The sequence below is a fragment of the Stenella coeruleoalba genome (assembly GCF_951394435.1).
Source record: "Stenella coeruleoalba genome assembly, chromosome: 5".
NCBI classification, from domain to species: domain Eukaryota; kingdom Metazoa; phylum Chordata; class Mammalia; order Artiodactyla; family Delphinidae; genus Stenella; species Stenella coeruleoalba.
The window spans coordinates 54,818,721-54,846,389 of record NC_137150.1 but is presented as its reverse complement, the minus strand read 5'-3'; the positions used below and the strand labels follow the sequence as shown (position 1 = coordinate 54,846,389).

Below are 27,669 nucleotides of genomic sequence, written 5' to 3'. Positions count from 1 at the left end.
TGTCTGTAACTCATCTTCCTTTTATATCTCCTCTCAATAGAGCCTAAAGTACCTGACTTCAGGGTGGGTTTATGAGTGAAGCACTGAGAGCAATTAACATTTGAATGAGAGCTACCTGTGGATTCCCCTATTTTAACAGCTGTTAAATGGAATTACTTGTCTGCTTCAAACTCCAGGCTGGTGGGTTGTGTGTAACCATGTGGGAATTACAATGCAATTACTCATGCAAGTGGGGATTAAATGAACTGGATAGCATAAATCAAACTGCAATTTTGCAATCCAGGCAGTAATCCCAATGACTTCTGAGGAAACGCCCATGGTAATGGATCAGTATACAACATGTCAGGAGTATTCCAGGATATTTCAGTATTTATTTGTCCTAGCTCTACTTGCCAAACCAAGAATTGACTGAGATCATCTGGATAATCTAAACCAAAAAGAGCAGAAGCAATTTTTTTCTTTTGAGCTAATACTAATTCCTGTATTTCACATTTGTCGTTCAATTAAATGCTCTCTCAGATGGGTTACTTCATGTCAATGACTTTAGCCAAACCAGCCGTTTGGCCAGACATGCAAGATTTTGTGCAAGATTTCGTGTTATTCTTTATGGCTCTTGTGCAGAACAGACACTTATACTGGGTTGTAAATGGCCAGAGAGAAGAACAAATTAATACGTTAGAGAGACTGTGCTGACTGAACCAAAAATAAAAAATTCGGCAGTTACTCACAGGATGTAAGCAACTTAGAAACCAGATTACCTGTATCTCAAAGTGGAAATTTTTACTTATAAAATCCTGCCTGTATTAATCCAAACCACACAGACATTGTCAAAACATACATTTGACCAGTGATATGTATGTGCCCACAAAACATTTGAATTGTCTAGAGGTAACGATGCTCAAATAAGTCAAATACTGAAACTGAAATAATAATATTTAGGATCTTATTTTGCCCCTTTACTAAAAAGTGCTTCAATGTATTCTATCTTTTAATCCTGTAACAACCCACAGAACTCTGGTAGTAATAAACCCTTGTTTACTTGCAAGGCTGAAGCAGAGAAGGTGTGTGACCTGTGGAAGGCCACAGAGCTAGCAGGTTGGTAGAGCCCGTATTTACACTGGTAATCTAACTGTCCAAACTTAGTTCTCAATTTTTCTACCCTACATTGCAGTTACATTTTCTCTCTGTGTTTTTTCTTTTCTTGCAGACAAAACGTTTGTGAAGCTGACAACTGGAAGGGAAATGTAGATGTACACATATACACCTCAGTAATTGCTTAGTGGTTGCATTCTGTGGCTTCATGTCAGTGGCCTATTGTAATTGTGGCAAGAGTCATGAAAAGCCTGTCTTCATCTGAGCTCTCTCTTATCCCACTGGGCTCACCCTTCTCCTTTTGGGTCTTTTGTTCTGCCTTGGTTTGTATCTCTGCTGATTCCTTTAATTGCTGTGTTTGGGCTATGGAGGTTGTTATGTTCAAGAGTTCAATAACAGAATTAATACCCTTGGGGAACAATTTTTTCTTTTTTTCCCTAAAAATATCAAACAGGCCGACCCCCATCTGCACCACTCATATGTGAATGGCACAAGTTCTATTTAGCAAGATATATATTATGCAAATCATCCAGTGTTACATTTGCCATTAATAGTTTTATTTACTTTTTTGTTTTCGAGTTAAAAAAAAAATCAAGTAGCTATTCATCATTATCTAGGCATTGAAAAATACTAATGCCTTCTTATTACAGTTACCAACATATAAATTACAGATGAAAGAAATGTAGTTTTTATATTTTATTAGTACTGAAACTTATTTTTGTTTTATTCTGGCATAAAAAGTCCATAAATAAAGCATAACTAGCAACTTCTTTGATTTAATTAAAGCTACAGTTTTGTACACAAAACTAATCCATAGCAGAGCCACACAGCTAGATTGTAACAAACATCCAATTGTGGAGTTAATGCAGTGATATTAATGGACTGTTTTACCCACACTATTATTACTTAGAAAATTTCACTCCTGTCACATCTAACCTTCAGTTTAACTAACACTAAATGAATAATGAAAATGAAAGACATTTCTTTATTTAAAATGCAAAATACCTATTAATAAATAAAAACATAAGGTTAGATGTAAAACAATAAAACATTAAATTTAAGTTATTAGCAATATGCTGCTGTATATTAATTTCCACAGCAACTTACTAGAAGCTGAATAATTTACCCGAGGAATAACATCACAGGCTTCCTTTGGGCAAAGCCTGAAAACTTTTTCCTACTGGATGTCTGCCAGTGGCGTTAGCTGTCAGAAGAAGGCAAAAGAAATTGATGAGACCGAATTCTGCACTTCATTATATTTGACAAGAGAAGAAAAAAAAAACCTACCTCTCTTTAACCCTTTGATCAGATCATCAAGTTTTTGTAATAATTCTTAGAACATGTAGACTGACTCAAATTAATTTTTAAATAAGAACATAAGGTAGCTGTAGAGCAATTGAGAGATTCTAAAGTGCTTACCAGTGAATTAATTTATCCATTCTCAAAATAACCATTTGAGAAAGGAAGGGCATGTGTTACCTGCTTCTTTTTACAGAATGGGAAATAGAGGCTTAGAGATGTTCACTGATGTTCCCAGAGTGGCATGGTTGGGAAGTGACTGAGGTTGAGTTTGATTGGTTAATCAGCATTTAGAGAGTTTAGTTATTGTCTTGAGATGAAAATCCTAGGCAAATACCTTTGTAAAGTGAAAAGAGTTATGTTTGGAAAAGGGAGGGAAAGAAGGGATGCGGGCCTTTGTGGAGAGAGCCACAGTTACTTAAAAATTTAAAAATCCTTGTTAATGGGAAGCTTCGTGGTGGAGCAGTGTCAATATTGGTTCTGCTGCTCCTAAAGCTCTGTTGTAAGGGGAGGGGGTGGAAGAATCTGAACGCTCATCACCACTCCCAGAGGAAGAGATGGGGGGACCTGCTCTGGGAGTGGGCTAATTCTTCTAGGGGTGCTGACTACCCAGGTTCCTACCCTTGATCTCATATAAGGGACAAAATCAGTTGTTTGATGCCTGTTTTGTATAAAAACATAGGTAGGGAATGACTGTTCTCCTCTCATTAAATTACACTACTAAGGTAGATGGAGTCGCTGCACTTAATTTTCCATGGCTTTTCTATAATGCATCCATGTTCTTTTCCACGTGACTTTGCGGTACTACCCTACTAAAGAGGGTAGAATATGTTTCCCTCCCTGATCAGTGCTGAGCTTGGCCATGTGACTTGTGAAGGCCAGTGGGAGGTTGGTGAAGTGAAAATGGTCAGTTTGGGGTCAAGGCTTTGAGAAGAATGATGTGTTTCTTCTCATTCTCCTGTGGTCTTGTCCAGTTGCCATGAGCAAAACTAATGGTTAGATACTGGTCCAAGGAGAATGAGAGACACAGGGAGTTGACTTGCACCTAATCTGCTGTCTGGAGCTCAGCCTACACAATCAGAGCTAATTTATGAAGCCCCAGAAAAATAAATGTTCAGTGTAGGCCACTGAGTTTGCAGTGGTTAGTTTTATAGTATTAGTGCAGTAATAGTTAGCCATGGTAAACACCAGCCATCTAGTATTCCAAGCCAGAAACCTGGGCATCATAACAGTTGAGTTTTGTTTTTAAGGAAAACTAGGTTATGGTTTTGAAAAAATACATGATTATTATAAAGAATTTATACAATAAAGAGAAGAATATAAATGAAAGTAAAAAATATTTTAAAAAAGAAAAAGGAAGAAAAATGTATAAGATGCCAACCTCCGGCCCCCCAAGAAATAACCATTTTCAACATTAGGTGAATATCATGTCAGACATTCATTTTTTTTTCCCATAAACATTTTATTTTAGAATAGTTTTAGATCCACAGAAAAAAAAATTGCAAAGACAGTACAGAGAGTTCCTGTATACTCCTCACTGAGTTTCCTCTGTTGCTAATATCTTATGTTACCATGGTACATTGGTCAAAACTAAGGAGCCAACATTAGTATATTACTAAAAACTACACTCTACAATTTATCCAGAATTTACTACTTTCTTCCTAATGTCCTTTGTCAGCAGAAGGGTCCCATCCTGGATATCACATTACATTTAGTTATCATGTGTCCTTAGCCTCCTCTGCTCTGTGACAGTTTCTCAGACTTTCCTTTGTTTTTTTGACCTTAGCAGTTCCGAGATTTATTGATCAGATATTTTGTAGAATATTCTTCAATTGGGATTGCCTGACCTTTTTCTCAGAATGAATGGATTTTGTCTATGCTATATCATTACTACACTGTGGTGATTTCTGGAGCTTTGTAGCAATTTTGAAACCAGGAAGCTCTTGTTTCATGAATCAAATTTCTCTTATGATATTAATGGCAGGTTTTGAACATTTTCTTCTTTGTATAATCTGGCTCCTCTAGGTTTTGTTTGTTTGTTTTCCTGCTATTTTTCTTTCACAAAAGAAGCTTTCTTCAGCTGTCTGTTAGTCCTGGTTGTTTGCTCAGCTTTGAAGGTGAAGATAAAATATCTGTTCAGTTCAGGCAGGGCGGCAGAGTGGGAAGAGTGTGTGTCTGGGCGGAAGAAAGAGGAGGATCTCCGGAGAGGTCTTGAAACCCCCAGGAGTGGAGGCCCCAGCCGTGGAGCCCTGCAGTGTATGTGTGGTAACACCATGTCTGTGCCCCTGCTCGGATGCTGCCACTGTGTCTGGAGCTGAGCAAGAAACAGCTGCGGTTATTTTTTTACATGGCCTTGGAGACACAGGGCACAGCTGCGCTGACGCCCTCTCCACCCTCCGGCTCCCTTACGTCAAGTACCCCTGTCCCCTTGCGCCTCGGACCCCTGCGACACTCAACATGAAGATGGTGAGGCCCTCCTGGTTTGACTTGATGGGGCTGAGTCCAGATGCCCCAGAGGACGAGGCTGGCATTAAGAAGGCAGCAGAGACTATCAAGGCCTTGATTGAGCATGAGATGAAGAATGGGATCCCAGCCAATCGGATCGTCCTGGGAGGCTTTGCACAGGGTGGGGCCCTGTCCCTCTTCACAGCCCTCACCTGCCCCCGCCCTCTGGCTGGCACTGTGGCCTTGTGCTGTTGGCTGCCTCTGCCCCTACCGGGCCTTCCCCCAGGCAGCCAACGGCAGTGCCAAGGACCTGACCACCCTTCAGTGTCATGGGGACCTGGACCCCAGGGTTCCCGTACGGTTTGGGACCCTGTTAAAGGTACAGTCCAACTTATCAAGATTAGTTAATGTGTGCGTCAGGAAGGTGGGAATTTCCCCCTTCCTTCTTGCTTCTTTTGGCTGGTCTAATAGTTAAATTGACACAAGACAGATGAACAAGAGAAAAAAAAATTTAATTTGTACATATGGAGGTCTCATGGAAATGAGACTTAAGAAGTAGCCAAAGCAGGCAGCTTTTATACTTTTTAGACAGAAACAATAAATTTGTGAGGAACTGACAAGACACAGAAACTTAGGCTTGGGTGCTTAATTAGTGAAGAATCTAAGCAGAATTTGGGCTAGGGGTAGTAAATTAGTGAAGAAGTAACAGGGTTTGTTTATACAGGCTTCTTGGTCCTGAATTCCCTGTCTCTAGTGATGAGGCTGTATCTTTACCTCCTGGTACAGCGAGGGTACCTTTCACATGGGAGATTTATTTCAAGGGAACAGAGGAAGATTAGAGTTCCCTTCTTGCAATGGCTGTTTCCCATGTAACTCTAATTCAAAATAATCAATGTGCCACTGAGGCATAATTTGAGGTGGGCTGCCCTGACCCCCAATATATGCAAGTTACCAGGCTGTGGCGCAGAGAAGACATGAAGATGAGTAAGACATATTCCCAGCTCAGCTCTGTAAGCATTTATATCAAATAAAGGAGATACATATACGTGAAAATGCATCAACAACTTGGGAAGTAATTGTAAATGCGATAAGATGGTTTTTTGGTTTTTTTTGTTTTTTTTAAACTTGAATTGCCTTTAGAAGCAATAAGCTTCAATGTAAGTTAAAATCACTGTATGTCAATTGGCTTTACTTCCGGAGGGCACAGAACCTCCCTGGCCTTAGTTTTTATAGTTTTAAAATTGAAATAAAAATGCCTTCTGTAGATGACTTACAGGATATTTGGCAGAGTCAAAGAAAATAGCATAGGTGAACCAGTTTATAAACTTCTGAGTTCTATTGATGTAAGTGATCTTTGTGGTATGAAGAACTAAACTCGAACCCATTTTGCCTCTGTCTTTAAATGAGTCTCAGTAAATTGAAAGTGCTTTATCTTCCCAAATCCCTCGATTATAATTTACATATTATATTTCTTAAAGTATTCCTTAATGATGTAAAAGATGTAATTTCATAAAATAGGGTTCAGTCTGTCTAGGTTCAGTACACCGAGGTTCAGAATTTGCTTTCTGAGTAATCTATTTCAATCAGTTTAATAAAGGTTAAAAAAAAAAGAATTAGTCTTGCTTTAAGACACGCATATACTATGTCAGAGTTAGCCTTATTCTAAGTCAGGCAAAGATTATCAAATTACTGATTTACAAATTTCTTAATTAAATCTCCCAAACGAATCCCTCAAGTTAAATGAACTGACCTTGTGTAAACACAGTAACCTATAAAAAGACTCAGCACAGTTGTCTCTTTGTGAAAGATGCAGTGAGGTCAGACCATGATTGTCCCAACTTCAGCTCTTTAAGGGTGGAGGCCATGACAATGAGAACCAGACAGCCTCCCATGCCTTGGAGGAGTGGAAGTCATTTACCTGTCAGTCCCTATTAAACGTGGGACACCCTCCTGCCTTGCCAACATTCTGAAGACCAAGATAGTCCCACTCTTACTTAGGTGAGGGTGTGGGCGTCGGATCTGCACAGGTCTCATGCTTTGGCTTGCTGCCGCAAGCAAGACCTTTCCTCTTCAGCAGCTTAGCTTTCCTCCATTTGTGATCCTGGTGCTTACGATGTTATTTCCTTGCTTAGTCAAACAGGACAGGAATTATTTGTCATAGAAGACAACGATCGTGTTTCATTTTTTAGTCCCGAGAAAACCTGCTAAGACTAAAAGCCTGTGCCTTATACAAGAAAAAATCTTAACCCAAGAGGAAAGCTACTCTTGGTTTTGAATGTCTCTATTCTCTCTGCTCAAAGGAGAAACAAGCGTGCCATCATATTGTATACCACACTACTGAACTATTAGGTTTTTCCTGCCGTTTCCTACTTTTGCTTTTTATTGAAATATATATACATATGTATAATGAATATATATTGGTATATATATATATATATATATTCTCACGCCTCTTTGAGGTATGATGTTTCAGAGGTTATCATATACATATAGCTCATTAAGCTGAATAAATGTGGATTCAGATGAAGAATCATTTGCGTTCCTGGAAGCCCATCCCTTAGAAGCAGGTGCACAACACATGATGAAGAGAAAATGTAATTGTGATGAGGAGGATTGCAGCAGCAGCACGCCAGCTTTTTGACTCATCTGCAGTTGCACCTGTGTGTTTGTAGCTTTTATTTTCGATCTAGGAACTATTCCTTTTCGCAGGAGCTGGGTGAGTTTTTAGGAAGGATTGGTTACAAAGGAAAAGGTTAATGTGAGGCTATGATAATAATAGAAGTGAAATAAAATGCACTTGAAGAGGTTTTAAGATATATCTCACAGGAAGTTTTCAATAATAACAACACAGCAAATGATATGATTGTAATAAGCAGCATTGGCTTGAGTGTTGGAGGGCATCAATCACCTGCATTGTCTTGTAAATTGACTAATTTCTCAGAATCTCAGGTCTTTGCAGTTCATCTGATCCCATTAAGGTCCCTTCTTGTTTTAAAATGCTATGAGCTTGAGCTTATGGCAAAGTTCATAGAGCAGGCCCAATTTAGTAGGCAGTGAACTTCCTCACAAATGGAAAGCAATTGGAGGAAGCAGAACTGCAAATGTTAGCCATTATGCGGAAAGAAGATACTTTGTAAAAACGAAATAATTATGGAACTGAGGGCCTAAGAAAATTGAAGATATACTTGGGATTCAAATTTACACTTCAGGGCAAAATAACAGTCTTTCAAAAGACAGCAATGGGAAGCAAGTTCTGAGGGAGCGCCAAATAAGGCTCTCCGATCCAAAGTGTTTTCCCCATTACTTATCCTTAAAGCTTTATTCTTTTAGATCTTGGAAAGCTGCTATCTTTCTTTAATTTCTCTTAAAACCTTTAAGTGAAAGGAAGCACAGCATGAGCGATTCAGCGAATTCATAGGTTGACATCTAACACTTCGGGGGATTATGTCATGGTTAGCTGAGAATATACCTGGGTTAGAGTAGATGTCTGGAAGAGAGGATTCCTCTGGGAAGGAGAGGTCTCCAGAGGAAGGAAGGGGTGCTCATGGGGCAAGACCTCAGGGGAAGCTGAATTTGCTTTTTGCTTTGTATGCGGGGGCGAGGCGGCTGGGGAGAAAGTACTGATTGATCTATCAAAACGAAAACACCATAACTTGAATCCTTCAAGGTGGAATAAAGTACAAATGAAAAGTATAAAAATACCAAAAGTAGTACAAATGAAGATATGTATAGGACTTTTTTTTTTTTTAATTAGGAGGAAACTTGCAACAACTGAGAACTACAAGATGGTAGAAATGTTGAGAAATTTTGGTTGTATATGCTTTCGGCGTGATCAGATTAAGAGTGTCACCAAGCACTGACATGCGTGCACCTCCTCCTCCTGAGAAGTGCTGAAATACCAGGCAGTGGGCAGAGGAGATCTGGACAAACTCCTCCGATGAGACCTAGATGGACCAGGTTAGGGCAGGCTGTGGAACAGGGCTTCACAGAATTTATGTTCATTGTCCGTTGTAAGAAAGCAGCATTTAAGAGACCAGACTGCGAGGGAGAGAGAAACAGAAAGATGATTGATTTCAGCAATGAAAATTCAAAATAATAATATTTGGATATTTTTTCAGTTACCTGGGGTATTCTGTTGACAGGATACAATGAGACAGAGCCCCTTCTCCACATACTCTGCTTTGAGAGAGTACCAATTTTCTAGAAGTCAATATGGCAAATGTTTCAGAACTTTATACATATTCATTGATCATTGTCATAGTCATTGTGATTCTAGAAAAAAAAATTAAGGCAGAAATCAAAGATGCACGAAGTGTTATATGAACAAAGACATTTTCTAAGATACTCGTCAAAACTGGAATCTATATCAGTTTAGAATTGATTAATATAGCACTGCCCTATGATAGATTAACATTTTAATTCACTATTAAGGGACATAGGAAATACATAGGGAGGAGCAGATATACACAGCAGTATAAAGAATATGATGCTAAGTGTTTAAGACAAACAAGATATAAAAGGAGACGAGGAAATATAACAACATGGTAATAGTAGTTATATCTGTGTGGTGTGATCATGAATCATTTTTACTCTTTTTCTGATTCTTTATATTTTAAACTATTTATAATAAACATCAAATTATTTTTTAATCAGAAACAGAAAATAAATATAAAATTTTAAGTGCACACCACACTTTGTGAAATTCCAGAGAAGGCTTCAGCCTTCTGAAACCTCATGTTCTGAGATTTTAGGTTTTAGCCAGATGCCAGACTCTCTGACTGACATTTGGTGAAATGGTTTCTTGGTTTAAAGTTCCTTTGGCCCAAGTCTCAGAAGTTCATGGAACAGATGGCTTCAAATTGAAGGACGGATCTGGTAATAGACAAAGGCAAAGCTGTCCCTCTGTGCTAAGGAAATAGGGCATTGACCAGGAGACATTTCGAGTTCTGACATTTTTTCCAGCTCTTTCATGCAAAGGTTTTTGTTGCTGAACTCTGGCTCACAGAAAGGGTAAAATCAATGTCACAGGAGTTTCTGTAGATAATTTAAACACCTCTGTGATGGTTTCCATTACAGACTCTGGACCACTAGACAAACACAAACGTGGCCTGGAAAGGCAGTTGACACATGTTTCTACAGTATAGGGGCGATATTCAACTTGAGGCGTCCTTGTCAACTCTGCCTTATAATCCCTTTCACCCTGTGAGTGCACTTGGGGGCAACAGATCCAGGGAGATACCTGCAGGTAGCTGCCGTCACAATTGCTCATAACCCGTGACAAACCCATGAAGCTGTCCAAACTTCTCCCAGTCCTGAGGTTCTTCCCAGTGACAATCCTGTAGAAGAAGTAGGAAGAACAATGTGGATGCCCCAAACCCTGAGCTTAATATATCAACTGAAAGCCAGTAGGAGATCCAGTTGACCTGTGGTGTCTAGGGATTTAACAAACGTGCTGGCACAGAAAAGAAGAAATCTCTTACAGTTGTATGATGTCATCCCTTGTCTTCGGCACCACTTTCTCCTTAATCCTTCCCTACAGTGGAGCTAGCAAGGCTAAGCATTGCTCTGCTTTATTTACTCTTTATTTTATTATTATAACATATTTATCATGTGGAGGGGGAGGTTTAAGCATGCCAATGCTGAGGGGAAACTGTATCGTCTGGGTTCTGGACAAGGAAAATCCTCTACTCACTTAGCCTGGCTCCACCTGTTTTCTCAGTTCACTCCATTCCTACAAACATTTCATAGCCTCCTCTCCCTTGTCTTACTAGGGTAATTTCAGCACAACCTTAAACACCTCCAGTTATTTATGTCCAAATTAACCCCTTCTTTTAAATAAGGCTTCTTAGCACATGTAAAACATTTTCCTACTGATTTTCCTTTTCTAATTCAGTAAATACATTTCCTCTTCCAGTTTATCATTGTTCAATACTGCCGTACCATTCTACTGCTCTCAAAGTGATTAGGAAAATTGAGACTAGAGAAAGCTAGAATAATGGGAAATGTGTGGTCTATACATGGTTATTTTCTGTATCAATCTTAAATCTAACTATTAGCTTCTTAGATCTAATTATTGATTCTAATCTAAAATTGAAGAAAATTTTCAAAGAATTGGTATGTATCAGAAGAAAGAATGAAAACAACATTAGACCAACAAACCTGAAATAGTTTGAGTCCTGACTTTCATAGTTTAATTATGTGACCTTGAAGAAGTTACTTCATTTCTCTGACTTGTTTCTTGAATGTGGATGACTGCTGCTTTACTTACTTTCCATGCCTGCTGTGAGATCAAATGGGGCATTGTTTGTGGAAAGGAACTGTAAATCTCTACAGAAACATATCATCAATACTGAGATATTAGCTTTGGTATCTGCATGATCCTGGAAAACCGACAAGTAGTTTTATGAATTGGGCTAGTTCTAAAGCACAACACAGACAAAAAAAGAAAGAAAAATTCCCTCAGAAACATTATCATCCTATGTTTAAGATCTTTCCATTTTTGGCCAATAGATTTTGAACTTCTTGAGGATAAAAGTCATATGTCATTCATATTTACCTTCTGATTACTGAATGGAGTATTTCAATCCCAATAGATGTTCAGGTATGAGAAACCGCAAGGGTATACATGTGGAAATGTTACTGAATGCAAGTTTGTGTGCTCGAGTGCACAGAGAGGCCAGACAAACCCAAACATCAGAGTTTGGAGCCAAGAAATGTTTTCTTGCAGGGCCATGCAGGGAGAACGAGTAGCTTGTGCCCCCAAACCCTGGACTCACCTAAGGGTTTCAGCAAAGCATTTTTAAAGGCCAGGTGAGGGAGGGATGTCCCTGGGTATGTGATCAGCTAGTGCACAATCCTCTGGTTGATGTTGAGATAACAGGGTAGTTAACTTTATCAATCCTTAGGCACCAGAAAGTCTCGTGGCTCCATGCACAAGATCATCAAGTAGTTAATTTCTTCCACTTGGTGGTAGTTTTTAGCATCTGAAAAAACTCAGAAAATATGCATAAGATACTGTTATCTAGGTACTTCAGAGAGGAGCTAAAGCAGAGGATACTGGGTGGGGGAGAGGGGGGTTCTGTCTGGGGAAGACTTCATAGGGTCCTGTTCAGTTACAGAAATGTACTGTTTCCCCCTTAGCATAGATTCCCACAAAAACAAGGCAGGATTTGAAGGATGGGTAGAGCATATTAAACCACTTCCCCAAAGACTCTGTTTAATTTTCATTGTCCGTTGCCTGACTACCATTAGACTAATTCTTATTTCTTGAGACTGTCAGCAATTGCTGGTTTTCACGGATTGACTATACACATGAATAATCCCCAGCCGATTCACCTCTTCTTCATTGTTGCAGGTGGTGATCCTTAGGTCCTCATTTCTACAATAGCCACCATAGATCACTTTACAAACCATTCAAACATGAGAGAAATCTCAAGGATTCCCATGTGTAGCAGTGTGTCGGTGGCTTGTGCCCATGCACATTTTTAACTTATACTGGGAAAAGCTAGCTTAAAACATATACGTTATTGTACATTCATAAATATCTGATTTAATGAAGGAATAATAAATAAAAAATTGTCTCTAACATAGCAACCAAAGGAGAGGGTAACTCCTGGGATGGTAGCAGGTGAACCAAAGGCTGAAAGAAAACAAATAACAATAGGAAAAGAACGAAAGAGGGAAAATGCTTAGGAGCCATAAAGGCTCAACTGCTTCTCAAAGTCACTTTTTGCTAATGGTGTTAAAACTCATATTTTTAACAAGAGTTCAGGAGGTACTATTGTTTTTTGTTTTGGATTTTGTTCTTTTGGGAGAATCCATCTGGGGTGAAACAAAAGGAAAGGCATTACAATTTGTTTACTTTAATCTGGAGAAATATTCAGCTGTCTATAGGATCTGAAGGAAGACATTTGCAAAGGAAATCTGTGCCAACCAACTGCATCATTTACATGGAAGTACCCAACTAGTTACTAACATAACTATGGTATGTTAGGATCAGTTTCAATTGCTTTGGGCAGTGCTATTTAAATCCTCAAAATACTCCACTAAGTATATCTAAAAACACAGTACAGCCTTATATGTCGCAGGGAGTTGGAGTTCTATATTTTGCAGTTTTCTGTTTAAGGAGTAAAACTTATGAAAATGTTACATTTTATTTCATACTATGTTAAGTAATTTTTAAAAATTTATTTGTTTTCTTTATTATTATTATTATTATTTGACTGCATCAGGTCTTAGTTGAGGCATGCGGAATGCGGTGCGGGCTCTTCATTGTGGCACACGGGCTTCTCTCTAGTTGCAGCAGGCGGGTTTTCTCTCTCTAGTTGTGGCGCACGGGGTCCAAAGCACGTGGGCTCGGTAGTTCATGGCATGCGGGCTCTCTAGTTGAGGCGCAAGAGATCAGTAGTTGTGGCGTGAGGGTTTAGTTGCCCCGCAGCATGTGGAATCTTAGCTCCCCGACCAGTGATTGAACCCACGTTCCCTGCTTTGGAAGGCAGATTCTTTACCACTGGACCACCAGGGAAGTGGTGGTAATTACGTTAGTAATTGTCAAAGTAACATTTCAACTCAATTTGAGTAGATTGGAATGCCAGGAAGGAAAGCCTGCCACACTGATCCAATCTGTGTATTTGTAACAAATTTTACACAGTTAAATTTATGGACTTTGCAGTGTAAACCAAGCAAACTGTTTAGGGTAGGTTACATTATACTTTATTTTAGTTAATTTACCATATGTATGTGAGAATACGATAGGACAGAAATAATTATGAGAATCTCTCGGGTTCCTATTTTAGCTCTATTGATAACCAGTTATGTGACCAGGGACATAGTACTCTCAGAGGCTCCGTTTTCTTGTCTGGAAAATGGAATTAATAACTACCCTACAGATTTTCAGTGGTTGTTAAGTGAGATCCTGCATGTAATGTATATAAAGTGTCTACCTGAGTGGAGACACATAGTGGCCATTCAGTACATGTTAGTTCACTTTTATGAGCTCATACATTGTTACTAATGAAAACTGGTGTAAAATGCTATTTTCATTAAATAGTTACAAAAACCTGATTATTAAAATCAATTATATTTTTGCTGAAAAATCAATTATATTTTTTATAATTGATTATTAAAATCAATTATATTTTACTGCAGAGTACAATGGGGATGCTGGGAGGGGAGGGATGGGTGACAGAATGGGTTAGTGTTCGTGATTCTCATGTAACAATGTAGGACAGAGGGTGGAGTGTAATGCTGGGGTTAAAATGTTTTCCATTACTCACTTCATGGCACCAGAATTCTTTACTTTATTAGATGCAGATGCATTTTCTTGTTCTACTGAAGACACTGGAAACTTTAACACACTGAAGACAGTCTCCAGATCTTTGAGGTAATTTACCTAAATGCATGAGCCTGTGTATATAAGGTGTCAAGCAACCTTAACTCATTAGACTAATGATTTTTCTATGTATGAGAAACAGCATGATCCAGGTGTTAGATAATACCTATGTGGGCCAATAACTCACTTTATTTTAGCAATCTAGCAACTGGGTACCATTATTGCCTTGGCACTCAGTAAAAATGTCTTGTTGCACTTAATCAGCTAGACTGCACTATTAACCAGTACTTCCAAACATCTGTCATGAATGTTAAGAGTCTTTTAGATCAACAAAGAATGTTACATTGTACACAGACTAGATTTAGTGGTACACCTATTTAAATGTATTACTACCACATGTATGAAAATTCTCTAGTCAGAACATCTGATTTTTCAGAAGAGTTCTTTCGCAGTAGTAGAAAACAGAGAAATGTCTATATAGAAAATTCTGCTTTTTTTGCTCCCTTTACAAGTGTCAAGTGTCAAAACACCTACCAACGCAGCCGAGGAAATGAGAAAGTCACGATGATGTTAAAGGGAAAGAGCAGAAGTGAACAGTTTCACTGGGTGGAATTCATAATGTAAAGTGAGTGAAAGCACCTTTTAACTCTCTTGTTTCACACCTGCGTGATATTTTCTGTCACAAAACAGTTTAAAATAGTGGGCAGTCCAAAGAATAGGTTATGGGTCTGATGAAACGCCAAGTCTTCTAACCTGGGCTGCTACCTCCAATCATGAGGCTGACTGTTTAGAAATCTGGATAAAACAGAATGTATTTTTTTCGTTGCACCTGACTCTTGTCATTCGTGGTGAAATTTTCCTGTTTCATTAGCCTGGTGTCTGCTGGGTAAACATATGGTAGCATTTACTGCTTAAACAAGTGCTTTTGTCAAGTCAGGACACGTTATTGCAAATTTTTAACTTAAAACTAAATGGAAAATGGAGTTGACATTTTGTTTTCTGTAATCTCTAACATGGGTATTGAGAGCATATTTGAATTAACACAAATGAAGGCTTTTCTTTCCAAAACTGGCTAAATGACATTTTAATATATGGCATAATTTTTCTTATCAATAAATAGGCTTGACACCATGAAAAGTAGCTCAGAAATGCACATTTCTCTGTTATGCCGAGATAGGCAAACAAGCTCAGGTACTTGTCAAGAGAATGCATTGATAGGGCAATGTTCTAAGGAAGCAAAGTATTGCAGTGTGGACTTAGTTCCACTTAGAGGACGAAGTTCCGCCTGTCACAGTTATGTAGCCAGAAAATAATATTTGGAAGAGTGGATTGTTTCTGCTCAAGGGGAAGTGCTTTTGTTTTTATCCATTTCCATTTTTCTCCTTCATGCACAGACAGATACCAATTTGTGGCTTGCTGACAGTGGAAATAGAAACCAGCTACTGTGAGGGACATTCATTTCCCTCACAGATGACCCCTGATTTGTACTTTTAACTACAGCTTTGCCTTGATGTAGGAAAGGGCCTAGGACTGGCAGTAATGCAGCAGAGGTTGCTAGGCCTGTAGAAGTCTAGTCGCTTTCCTTGGAAGTAGAGATGGAGTTTTGACATCTTTGCTGCTCAAAGTAGGTACATGGATCTGTAGCACTGGCGTTGGCATCATCTGGGATCTCATCAGAAATGCAGAGTCTCAGGCCCCACCTCAGTCCCGTGAGTCAGAATCTGCATTTTGACAAGATCCCCAGGCATGTATATGCACAGCAATGTTTGAGAAGAACTGGTTTAAACAGTGGTGCACACGTCTTACTTTGTTATGATGTTAGATAACCCAGCCATTGGAAACATCAGCTGATTAGAAAACAATTGACAACTGTATTAGTCAGGGTTCTTTAGAGAAACAGAACGAATGGCATGCGTGTATATAGAAAGAGATTTATGATAAGGAATTGGATCACATGATTAAGGAGGCTGAGAAATCTCAATATTTGCAGTTGGCAACCTGGAGATCCAGGAGAACCAGTGGTGTAAGTCCAGTCCACGATCAAAGGCCTGAGAGCCAGGCAAGCTAATGGTACAAGTTCTAGTCCAAAAGCTGGCAGGCTCAAGACCCAGGAGGAACCAATATTTCAGCTCAAGTATAAAGGCGTGAGAAGACCCATGTCCCAACTCAAACAGGCAGGAGGAGTTCCCCCTTTCTTGTGGGAGGGCCACATTTTTGTTCCATTCAGGCCTTCAGTTGATTGTATGAGAGCCACCAACTTCAGGGAGGGCAAGCTGCTTTACTCAGTCTACCAATCCAAATGTTAATCTCATCCAGAAATACTGTCACTGACATGCCCAGAATAATGTTGAGCAAATATTTGGGTACCCCGCGGCCCAGTCAAGTTGAACATAAAATTAACTACCACAACAACTGTCATGGATAAAGTACCTTGAAAGAAACACTTTCTTGGCCAATTTTGGATACTTTCCCTGTTCACTTGGCCCAAGTTCCTGAGCTACAGCAATATTGTGCTCAAAAGCATGGGATACAGTTTTCCTTTTTCTATCACCGTCACTTATCCCAACAACATCCCACTGTGTGGATAACAGCTGCGCTACCAGAGAGACCAAAACCCTCAGGGAAAGTCGCACAGGAAGAAAGTGGCTCTTTCACCTGTGCTTGCTTTGGACTTTAGGTGTCTCATCTCAACTGTTTCAATTTTAGAAATTCCTCTTTGTGGTGATGTTATCTGGGAGAGACCAAGAAAAAAAGGAAGCAAGGTGTTGGTCTTTATATGGAGAGTAGCTACCATAATGTCATTACAATTTCATCTTCTTGATGAAGGCATAAAAATGACTCTGATTGTGTTCTAGGATAACACATGCTTTAGTTTAAAATTGGCAGTAAGTCAAATGTAACTTTGTACAGTTTAGCAATACTTGACGGTATGAATTAAATTTTTTTTTTACTTAAGATAGCTAAGTTAATGATAGTATACTCCCACACCTCTATTTAGGACTTAAGCAGAACTCAGTTAATGATTTTGATGGCAGAAGATCTTACTTCTAATACTCGATACTTGGTTCTGCTCTAGTATTTGGCATATGGGAGATTATACTTCTCTTTGTCCTTGAAATTAGGCCACTGAGTTGACTTGCTCTGCTCAGGAAGTCATCCTATGTGCCACATCTTGGTGGAAACATTTAACTGTTGATGCGCCACGCTCCAGTCCACTGCTACTGCTGTTGTGGTTTTCTAGATGGGAAAGATGTCATCAGTCTGGCAAAGTGAGGACAGCAGAAGTCAGAAATGCCCACCAATACCCAGAGGAGATATACAGAGAGTGATTCTTTAAAAATTATCACAGCAGAGACTAATCTATCCTGGTGAGTGCACAGATAGGTAGATATAGCTTGGAGAACAGAGAACAGATTGAAGCAGATCTGCTTGGTGTAGGCAGAGGATTATAAGAATCTGGATCCTGGCCAGGGGTTAGGGTTATACCTCTTGGTTGTTAAGATGATGTCTCCAGACCCAACATGAGTCCAATTACTCCCCCTGTAAGAACCAGCAAAGTAGACAAAAGTGGAGGCTCAAGAGCTGCTGGGTTGGGTTCATGACGGTCAGTTGGCCAGCTCCTTCATGCTAGAGAGTGAACACCTGGATAATGAAAGTATCTTTCTGTTTGACCTACGGGAGAAAATGAAATATGGCAATTTGAATCAATTTCTACTTTTTTTTTTCTTTGTCCACAAAACCCAGCCAATGGGTCCTACTTTGCTTTTTAAGTTTTTGGAGTTGTTAGTTTGAACTATCCATGAGAAGGGATTATGGAGTAGGTAGATACACTTAGTCTTTAAATTCTTACATCAGTTTGGAAGCAATTCTATAAATACCCTAACACTTTTTGGGGCGATATCCTGGCTGTGTTATTTACTAGCGTCACACACCTGAATATGCTACTTAATCTCTGTAAACCCCTGTGTCTTTTCTTTTTTCTTTCTCCTTTTTGTTTAAATACATCATGCTATTGCTATAATTAGCACGTGTCTCTTTGTCTGGAATATTAATTTTTCAATATATCATTTTTTAATAAATGTGATCCTCAATATCATATATATACATGTAGGTCAGTAATCCCTCACACCGTTTAAAAAAAATCTTATTCTAAACATGATACAAGATCAGTTTTTAGTTCCTGTTGGTTCAGTTGATACTCAAAAATTTGTTCTATAGCGTGATGATTTTTCTTCTCTTTGCTGAGGGGATATGTTTCTTTCTAGGTTAGATTTTTATCATACAAAAGATTTTCCTTTTCTTTTTACTGCAGTACCTTTGTTCAGTTGCCATATCAATTCTGTCATCTTGCTTTCGCTTGGGTGGTTCTGTGCAAGGCTTTAATTCAGTCTGGTGTAGTGTCTCACCGACTTTGAGAATTGTGTCTTTTCTCCTTCAGCAACAGTGTGAAGACTGGGCCTTTCATAGGCTATTTTCTCATAGCCTGGAGAATTGTCAGAGGGAGAGGGGAACTCAAATGCAGAGGTACCCAGATTTACTTGGTCTACACTTTTCTGAAAGTCTATGAAATGTATTGTATGACATTTCACTCCTTTTGGTTGGGAAGTTGGAATTTCCATTCCCATGGGGAACATGTAGATTTACTTGGTCTACACTTTTCTGAAAGTCTATGAAGTGTATTGTATGACATTTCACTCCTTTTGGTTGGGAAGTTGGAATTTCCGTTCCCATGGGGAACGTGTAGATTTCAGCCCATTTTTCCAGGTCCGCATGTGGTTGGAGAGGCTTTATTTCTGTCCGTCAGTCCTTTTGTTCATTTTCCTCATTTACCTGTTTTCCCCAATAAGTGTTTCCATTACTCCTCAGTCAGGATTGGAACAAAAACACTACTCTCGCAGTTTCTTTCTTTGTATTTGAGAGATTTCCCGAGAGTTCTCAGGAATTTTGCCACACTGTTTTGTACGGGGCCTCTTCCCTCTGTGTAAAATCTTATCTTTCCTTCTTTGACTAGGAGTTTTGAAGTTTGCGGGCATAAACAGTGTTCACTTTTTGGCTGCTGCCAGGTAGTTTTTTTTTAAAAAATATTCTTTTGCTTGTTTGTTTGCTATTTTGTTAGTTAAGGGAAAGGGAGAGTAATTATTCAGGCTTATTTTGCTCTTTTTACATAGATTTTCCCTCATATTTAAATTTTATAATCCCATATATTGAGATTCAGTGGACATGTGATGTGAAATCTCAATACCTCTAGAGATTATTCTGGGAAAATAGCACCAATCAGAAGATTTGAGCTGGAGTCTTGTCTCTGTCACTTATTAGCTGTGTGACTTTAGGTAAGTTACTTTTCCTCTTTGAGTCTGATTCCTCTTTAACAAAAAGTGGGTGAAAATGGTGATAACAATAACTTATCCACTAGGTGGTGTGGGGTGGAGTAGAGGACCTCTATGAAAATGACAGCTATGCAAGAAACACTCATAATTTATAGTTTGAACACCTTTCAAAATATCACCAGAGCCATACTAAAATTTTAAATATTTTTGCTGCATTATGGTGATTTTTGTGTGTTTATTATAAAAAGCCAAACCTATAGAGTAAAATGAAATACAGCAATTAATCAAAATCTCAGGCTTTATTTTGACAGAATTTTGCAAGTTTCTTCAAGTTCATCAGTAATTGGCATTTTTTTTTTTTTTCCTGTAGCATGTAGGCCCTGTGAATTTAGTGGCTAGCTTTTGTTCTTCATGGGAATTTTCAGTTTCTGAATTTAGCTGCTCTTCCTTTGCCTCACTTCCTTAAGTAAATAATGCAAGGCAGCAGAGTCTGTATGAGTACGGAAGTCTCTGCTGACCTGGAAAGCAAGTCTGTCAGGTATATTTTCTGTGAGAAATATCAAATTTGCCGTAGAGGGAGTGAAAATAACAAGGTTTCGTCCAGTGTCACACCCCTGGCTGAATTATTCAAGAAATGATTTTGTTTGAATGCTTGTATACATGCAGGTTTGAGTAGGAGTAACAGGAGCTGTTACTGGGGGGCAAGGCTTGGACAATGGCCCCAGGGCCAGACTGCAAGCTCTGACCTGACCAAAGCTGACGTGCTCCAGTTTATGGTTTCTACACTCAAAACCATAAAAGTTTGTCACGCTGCTTTGCATTAGCCTTAATAGATGAGTGCTGTTGTTTTACAAATAATAATAAAATTAAAATGATAGCTGTTGTTTACTGAACGGCTGTCATGGACTGGGCCGGCACATCTACATTTATATTCTCATGCAGTCCTAGCAGCACCACTGCCAGAAGAGCACTAACCCTCATTGCAACGATGAGAAAAATGGTCCCAGAATGGTCAAATAACTTGCCACTGTCAAGTGACAGAGCTGTAAGTGTCACTCAGCTGTAAATGGCTATCAAAATGTATATCCTGGTTTCTCAGATTATAAAGTTCTCATTTTTTGTTATTCTCTACTGCTTCCCAGAAATCTCAGTTAACAAGAAGTTATTTTTTTTACTCCATGTCTTTACAGCTTTGTTGAGATTTAATTTAAATATCAAAGTTTCACCCATTTAAAGTGTCTAACGCAATGGTTTTTAGTATATTTGCTGAGTTGGCCAACCATCACCATCATCTAATTTTGGATTATTTCCATCACACCAAAATGAAACTTTAGCGAAGAAAGAGGCAAACTGCGCAAGCAAAAGTTAAAAAAAAAAATCAAAGGCTAATTTTTATTGCATACTCAATAGGCATTCGGCTATGGTTATATCTTTTTCTATCATAGGATCCCTGACATTTGAAATGATGACCCCAGTGATGTGTCAGGCAGTGAAATTTATGGCATGGCTCTTGACCTTATCTTTCCAAACTGAACTCGTACTAGCTGTCTCCTTTCTCAGCTTCAACCATGCACTCTGATATTACCAACCATCTGCCATTCTTGCAGTATATGTGACACTTCTGATGCTTCTCCTTTCCTGGAGATTTCAGCTATGTGAAATTCTCTTCCCAAGAATCTTCTCTGTGTTGCCTGTTCCTTCTCCAGCAGGCTTCCCATTTTTACTACAGTTTGCTGATGATCATTATAATAATAAATCTCCTTATTTATTATTTATTATAAATGTGATGCATTCCTTATATTTATCTCTTTTATTTTGTCATCATGACAAACATATTTGGTAGAAGTTATTACTTTCTTTTAATAAATGAAAAAACTGATTTTGAAGATCCCAAGGGTATAGCTATTACATGAAAAAGCATTGGGATTCATGTGTCTGACCACAAAATGGGTAAATCTTCTTAGCCCCAGAGCAATAAATCTGCCAGACTAATTGGCTAGAATTACAGTTACTTGTGTGCAAATCTGAATTGCCTACTAAGATGTGGACCAAAGCAGAAAAATTAGAACAGATGTTCCAAGCCGGAATCATTTGCAAAGGAGCCACTAGGGCACTTGGTACTTCCGATGGCTTCTCTCCTTACTGATCCCACACAATTGCTTCACCTTGGATTTAAGACTGTCCTTCTCCAGTCTTCTCCAGGTTTCTGCTTAAGAGCTTCATAAGCCTTCTGCTGCTGTAAAACTCTTGGAAGGAAAAGGCTGTCCTATTTACATGCCAATCCTGCAGCAGGGCTCTGAGCTGGGTGCCTGCTGCCAACTCAGTGCTAAAGGATTGAGCTCTAGGCCCTGCCCTACGAATGTGCTAAGCGAAGCAAGTCTTTGCTTTCTTTACTGTGTTAATGGAAGTAAGGCCCTTTCACTAACACAGTAAAGACATGTGACCTGGATTACTTGTGAAGAGAAGTGCAGTTGTTAATTCCTGTCACAAAGATGAGACTATATGCCTGATACTTTACAGAATTCACTCATTTATTCTCACAGCACCCTGATTATTTAGGTAATCTTGTTATATCTAATAGGTGAGAAAACTGAGACTTGGTGAGCGACAGAGCCAGGTGAGTTCCTAGGTCTGTCTGAAACCAAGTGGTACTCTTAATCAGTTCAATGTGGTGCAAAAATAGAGTCATCCCTATGTATATATATTTTTCCCATTTTTGTTCCATTGTCTTAATATAGAGAAAGTGGTCATATTTTGAGTATTACTTACAGTATTGACACAAAGTGTCAAGACATTAATTTTAGAGCACTTTATATTAATTTAACAAAAGTAAGTGTTTTAATACACTTTTAAATAGACTATGCCATGAGGTAGACATACAGTTGACAACAAGGGACCAGGTGAGGCTTGGCCTTTCCTTGAGTACTTAAATCTAATTTATTATCTTTTTATTAATCAAACTAAAGCATCTACATAATTAAATAAAAATTACATGACTTTCTTTGTGGAGACTCTAAAACCCTTTGTAATTGCTTTTAAGCCTTTAATTTTTATTTAATTGGAATCACGGTGCAACGAAATGCCTTGCTGCTATGTTCAATGTCTTTTCCTGGTTATGGAATATGATGTGCTTTCATATGAACTTATAGAATTTCTAAATCGGTAGTGTGCAGAGACTAATCTGTGCATTCCTATATGTGTATATATGAATTTGAAGTTTGGAAAGTGTATAAATGTCCATCATTGATAACTCTTTCAATCATGCTATTTTTCTTCTAAGAATTCAAGTAGACAATTTTAGGTATTGCACTGATTTCTTTCTTTTAAATAAACTTTATTTTTAGAACAGCTTTTGATTTACAGAAAAATTAATAGTTACCATATACTCCACACCCAGTTTCCTCTGTTGTTAATATCTGACACTGGTATGGTACCCTGGATACAACTTAATAGGCCAATACTGATACATTCGTATCAAGTAAAGTCCACACTTTATTTAGATTTTCTTAGTTTTTACCTAATGACCTTTTCCTGTTCCATGATCCCATTCAGGGCAGCATATTATATTTAGTCATCATGCCTCGTTCCTGCTCCTCTCATATCTGCTTCTCAAAGCAAAATCAGGCAGAAGCTCCTTCATGTTTCCTGTGGTAAAATAGCCTTGCCTGCTTCTATTCTTTGCTTCCTGTCGCCACGCACAACTAAAAGTTTAATATTTAAGGCATTCTTCTTGATGCTGCTCTTTGTAAAATCAGAAAGTAATGAGAACAATATTATAACACTTGAAAATCCATAGCGCCAATGTAGGTGCTCTGTACATACTTCACTAAGTTTGTATAAGGATCCAGTGAGGTAATGTGTGTGGAGTCTTCCGACGTCCCAGTCTCTTGTGTTTTCCCTGGTGATAGAAGTAGGGATGTTCCCTGGCTGTCTTGGTCCTTCAAGTTTCTTTTACAAGTATGACTTTTACAAGTATGTCCTTTTACAAGTATGTCCGTCTTTTACAACTGTGACTCCAGTTTAGCCAACGATATAAGAGAAAGACTTTGGGTAATGTTGCCAGGAAGTTTATATAATGCGCAAACTCACCTGACATCTCATTTGCCCTACTCCATGATTCCTATGTGGAATATCAAAAATGGTTTTGATTAATAGAAGTACAGAGGCTGTCTTAACATCCTGTGGGTGAAAGCCAAAATTTTAAACTGGAATAAAAAGACAGAAGGAACAGTGCCCCTCTTTGACATTTTTGCAGCTTGTACAACCCCAAACAGCCTACCTTCAGAATTTGTGTTTTAAACAAATAGTTTTCTAACTTATTTGTGTCAGTACTAGTCTTTGATTTTTGCCATTAAATACAATCCTACTTGATACTGTAAGTTAAATCTTTAGCATAAGACCTGATACTGGTACTCTGATTTTTTAAGATATTATCATGAAGATATCTACCAGTTCAGAAAATTAAAACTACCAAACAAAATACAAACACCCAGAATATGTTAAAATGTAGTTTTCTTTAACACGTATTTACATTAAATAATTTTGCCCCAAATGAACAAGGTCGTTAGCCCTTTCCCATACACATCACCAAAAGAGAAAAGCTGCTATCTCCAGCAGAGTAGGAGCTCACAGGCCAAAGTACAAGATAGCTGAAGAAGTAATAAGTGATACTTTAACCATTTTGATTGTGTAAGTGGCTAAAATGTTGTTCTTAGAGTTCTTTTGCACTAAGCACAAGATCTTGGTGGAAATAATTGCTCATGTCCTCAACCTTCAATCTTGAAGTTTGAGATTGTGTATAAAGTAAAAGAAAAAAGTATTGTCACTTAAAAATTAGCTTTCCAGAGATGGTTTTCTTGTTTTTGTATTCATAAGTCTACTTTCGTTTATTAGAAGATGAAGTACTTGAGAACAATGACTGTGTCTTATTCATAATTATAATCCTAGAACTCAAGATCCTGGAACATAGTAGGTACCCAAAGATGTTTTATGAATGAGTGGATGAATAATGAATAGCATATTGAGTAATTTGCATATGCCTATGAACTGTCAACTATAAACAGGGATTCTATATATAGCAGAATGATTTCTCTGTACTTAAGAAGAATGTTAAGGAGCATTCTTGCTCCTGTTTCCCAGCTGTTTTCCCCTCAATGTATGGGACTGAGGATGGAGTGGGAGGGAATATTTTTAGCTAATATTCTTGGTAGCTAGATACTTGCAAATAGTTCTGTTCAGTTCATAATAATACATTGAGAAGAAGGTATGGTTGATTTTCCTCTTGCCCCCTTTCTATCAAAATTTGGATTCCTTTTTTTCCTACTCTTAATGAAGTTTGTTTTCACTGTCATATAGACCAGCATAAATGTAGAACCTCCTATATTCACCTTGTATTTTGGAAGTTCTCTGATACTATCAATCAAAGTTCCTTTATGGATTCTGGAAAACTGATGCCTTTCAGAGGTCATATTATGCAAATTCACATACCTACCTGTGACTTGATCTAGAGGTGGTGGCAATGTCAGTGGCAAATAGTCAATATATTATTGGTATATTTTGGAGAAGACTTGGTAAGACTGGCTTGGATTGTACAAGTGAACAAATGGGAAGAATCAAGGATAACACCAACTTTCTGGTGTGAGCCACTGTGTGGATGGTGATACCTTTAGCTGAGAGAGGGAGCTTGGGAGATTTATTGAAGAATAAAATTAAATATGGAATAAAAGTCTAATTCTACTTCAGTACAATATGGGTAGCAGGAATTGGATTTATCTTCCCACCTGAAACAACTAAAAAAAAAAAAAACAGACAAAATATACAAAACAATGCATCTCAAAACATTGATCTTCAGTCAGTAAAAGACACTGATCCATTCTTGAGAGACTGAAAACAAATCAGGTGAGCACTATGCTTGCCCCAGCTTAATGTCTGGAGCATTTCCAGGTTTCTGCACAAGGAGGGGGAACCCAGGAAGAACTTGATGATCTTCCTAAAACGAAGAGGCAGAGGCAGGAATCTGGGGAAGCTAAGGAAGCTAGAGATCACAAGGTAGAGTACAAGAGAGAAGAGAGCTGCAGAGAGGAACTCAGGAGGTGTCTAGAAAAACCCATGGAGAATTGTCTTCAGACACATAGATGCAAACATTCTTAACAAAATTTCAGCAAATAGAATCCAACAATATATAAAGAGGATAATACATCATGACTGAATGTGTTTTATCCCAGGAATGTTGTATTGCTTTTACATTCACAAATCCATAACAGTAATCCACCACGTTAATAGACTAAAAATGAAAATTCCTATGATCATTTCAAGAAATGCAGAAAGAAAGAAACATGCAGTCTCCAACATACATCGCTGGTAAAATCTCTCAGTAAACTAGTTACAGAGGGAAACTTCTTCAACATTGTAAATTGGAGCTTAATTTGTTATGTTTAGTTTAGCAATTTTGCATCAGTATCTGTCATTGTTCTGTGATTTTCTTTTATATTCTTAAGGTTAAGGTGGCCTCCCAGAAGAAATTGGAAATGTTTTATCTTTTTTAATTTCTAGAATGTTTTGTATCAAATTGGTCTTATTTCTTCCATGCTTGACAGAATTTACCAGTAATGTTATATGGACCTGTAGTTATCTTTCTGAGAAGTTGCTATAATACAGATTAAATCTTATTATAAGATATAGAACTAATCAGACTTTCTATTTCTCCTTGAAATTTGTCCATTTAATCTCAATATCATACTTTATGACAGTTTTTCAAAGTACACTTTTATTACCATTTTATATTTTTTGAGGTAAAGTGATTTATTATTTATCTCCCCTACCCCTTTTAATCATCACATACACAGGCACCATGGAAGCTTGGCATTTGCCTTAAGAAATCTTTGAATTGCAAATCCTTCATGCTCTTTACCTTAGTAAGGAGATCCTTAAACTTCCAGTTTCATGATTCTTGCCATATGAGCATACTACCCTTGTAATATTTACTTTTATTTATTTTTACAAATTTAATATTTATATAACTTTAAAGGTTACTTCCCATTTACTGTTATTACAAAATATTGGCTATATTTCTGGGTTGTACAGTACATCATTGAGCCTATCTTATATCCAATAGTTTGTGCCTCCCAATCTCTCACCCCTATATTACCCCCCCTGCCATAGGTAACCCCTAGTTTGTTCTCTCTATCTGTGAGTCTGCTTCTTTTTTGTTACATTCACTAGTTTATTATATTTTTTTAGATTCCACATGTAAGTGAAAGCATACAGTATTTGTCTTTCTCTGTCTGACTTACTTCACTTAGCATAATGCTCTCCAAGTCCATCCATGTTGCTTCAAATGGCAAAATTTCATTCCTTGTTTATGGCTGAGTAGTATTCCATTGTATACATGTACCACACCTTCTTTATCCATTCATCTGTTGATGGACACAGGTTGCTTCCATATCTTGGCTATTATAAATAATGCTGTTATGAACATTGAGGTGCATGTATCTTTTCAAAATAGTGTTTTTGAGTTTTTTTTTTTTTGGATATACACTTAGAAGTAGAATTGCTGGGTATATTTTTTAGTTTTTTGAAAAACCTCCATACTGATTCCCACAGTGGCTGCACCAATTAGCATTCCCACCAACAGTGTACGAGGGTTCTCTTCTCTCCACACCCTTTCCAACGTTTGTTATTTGTGTTCTTTTTGATGATAGACATTCTGACAGGTTGAGGTGATATCTCACCATGGTTTTGATTTGCATTTCTCTGATGATTAGCTATGTTGAGCATCTTTTCATGTGCTTGTTGGCCATCCCCTTTTTTTTTTAAACATCTTCATTGGAGTATAATTGCTTTACAATGGTGTGTTAGTTTCTGCTTTATAACAAAGTGAATCAGTTATACATATCCATATGTCCCCGTATCTCTTCCCTCTTGCATATCCCTCCCTCCCACCCTCCCTATTCCACCCCTCTAGGTGGCCACAAAGTACCGAGCTGATCTCCCTGTGCTATGTGGCTGCTTCCCACTAGCAATCTATTTTATGTTTGGTAGTGTATATAGGCCCATGCCACTCTCTCACTTTGTCCTAGCTTACCCTTCCCCCTCACCACATCCTCAAGTCCATTCCCTAGTAGGTCTGTGTCTTTATTCCCGTCTTGTCCCTAGGTTCTTTGTGACCTTTTTTTG

At 38.2% G+C, this 27,669-nt stretch overlaps 1 long non-coding RNA gene and 1 pseudogene across 2 annotated transcripts in view; both read left to right on the top strand.

Annotated features, from left to right (window-relative positions):
• The window catches only part of LOC307186614, a 445,691-nt gene that overhangs the window by 386,760 nt on the left and 31,262 nt on the right, over positions 1-27,669 (top strand). The gene's annotated exons all lie outside the window — the stretch shown is intronic.
• Positions 4,546-27,669, top strand: part of LOC307187040 (acyl-protein thioesterase 2-like) — a 43,750-nt pseudogene continuing 20,626 nt past the window's right edge. Inside the window, exon 1 of the transcript in view lies at positions 4,546-5,215. The product of the transcript in view is annotated as an acyl-protein thioesterase 2-like (transcript). The remainder of the gene's footprint in view (positions 5,216-27,669) is intronic.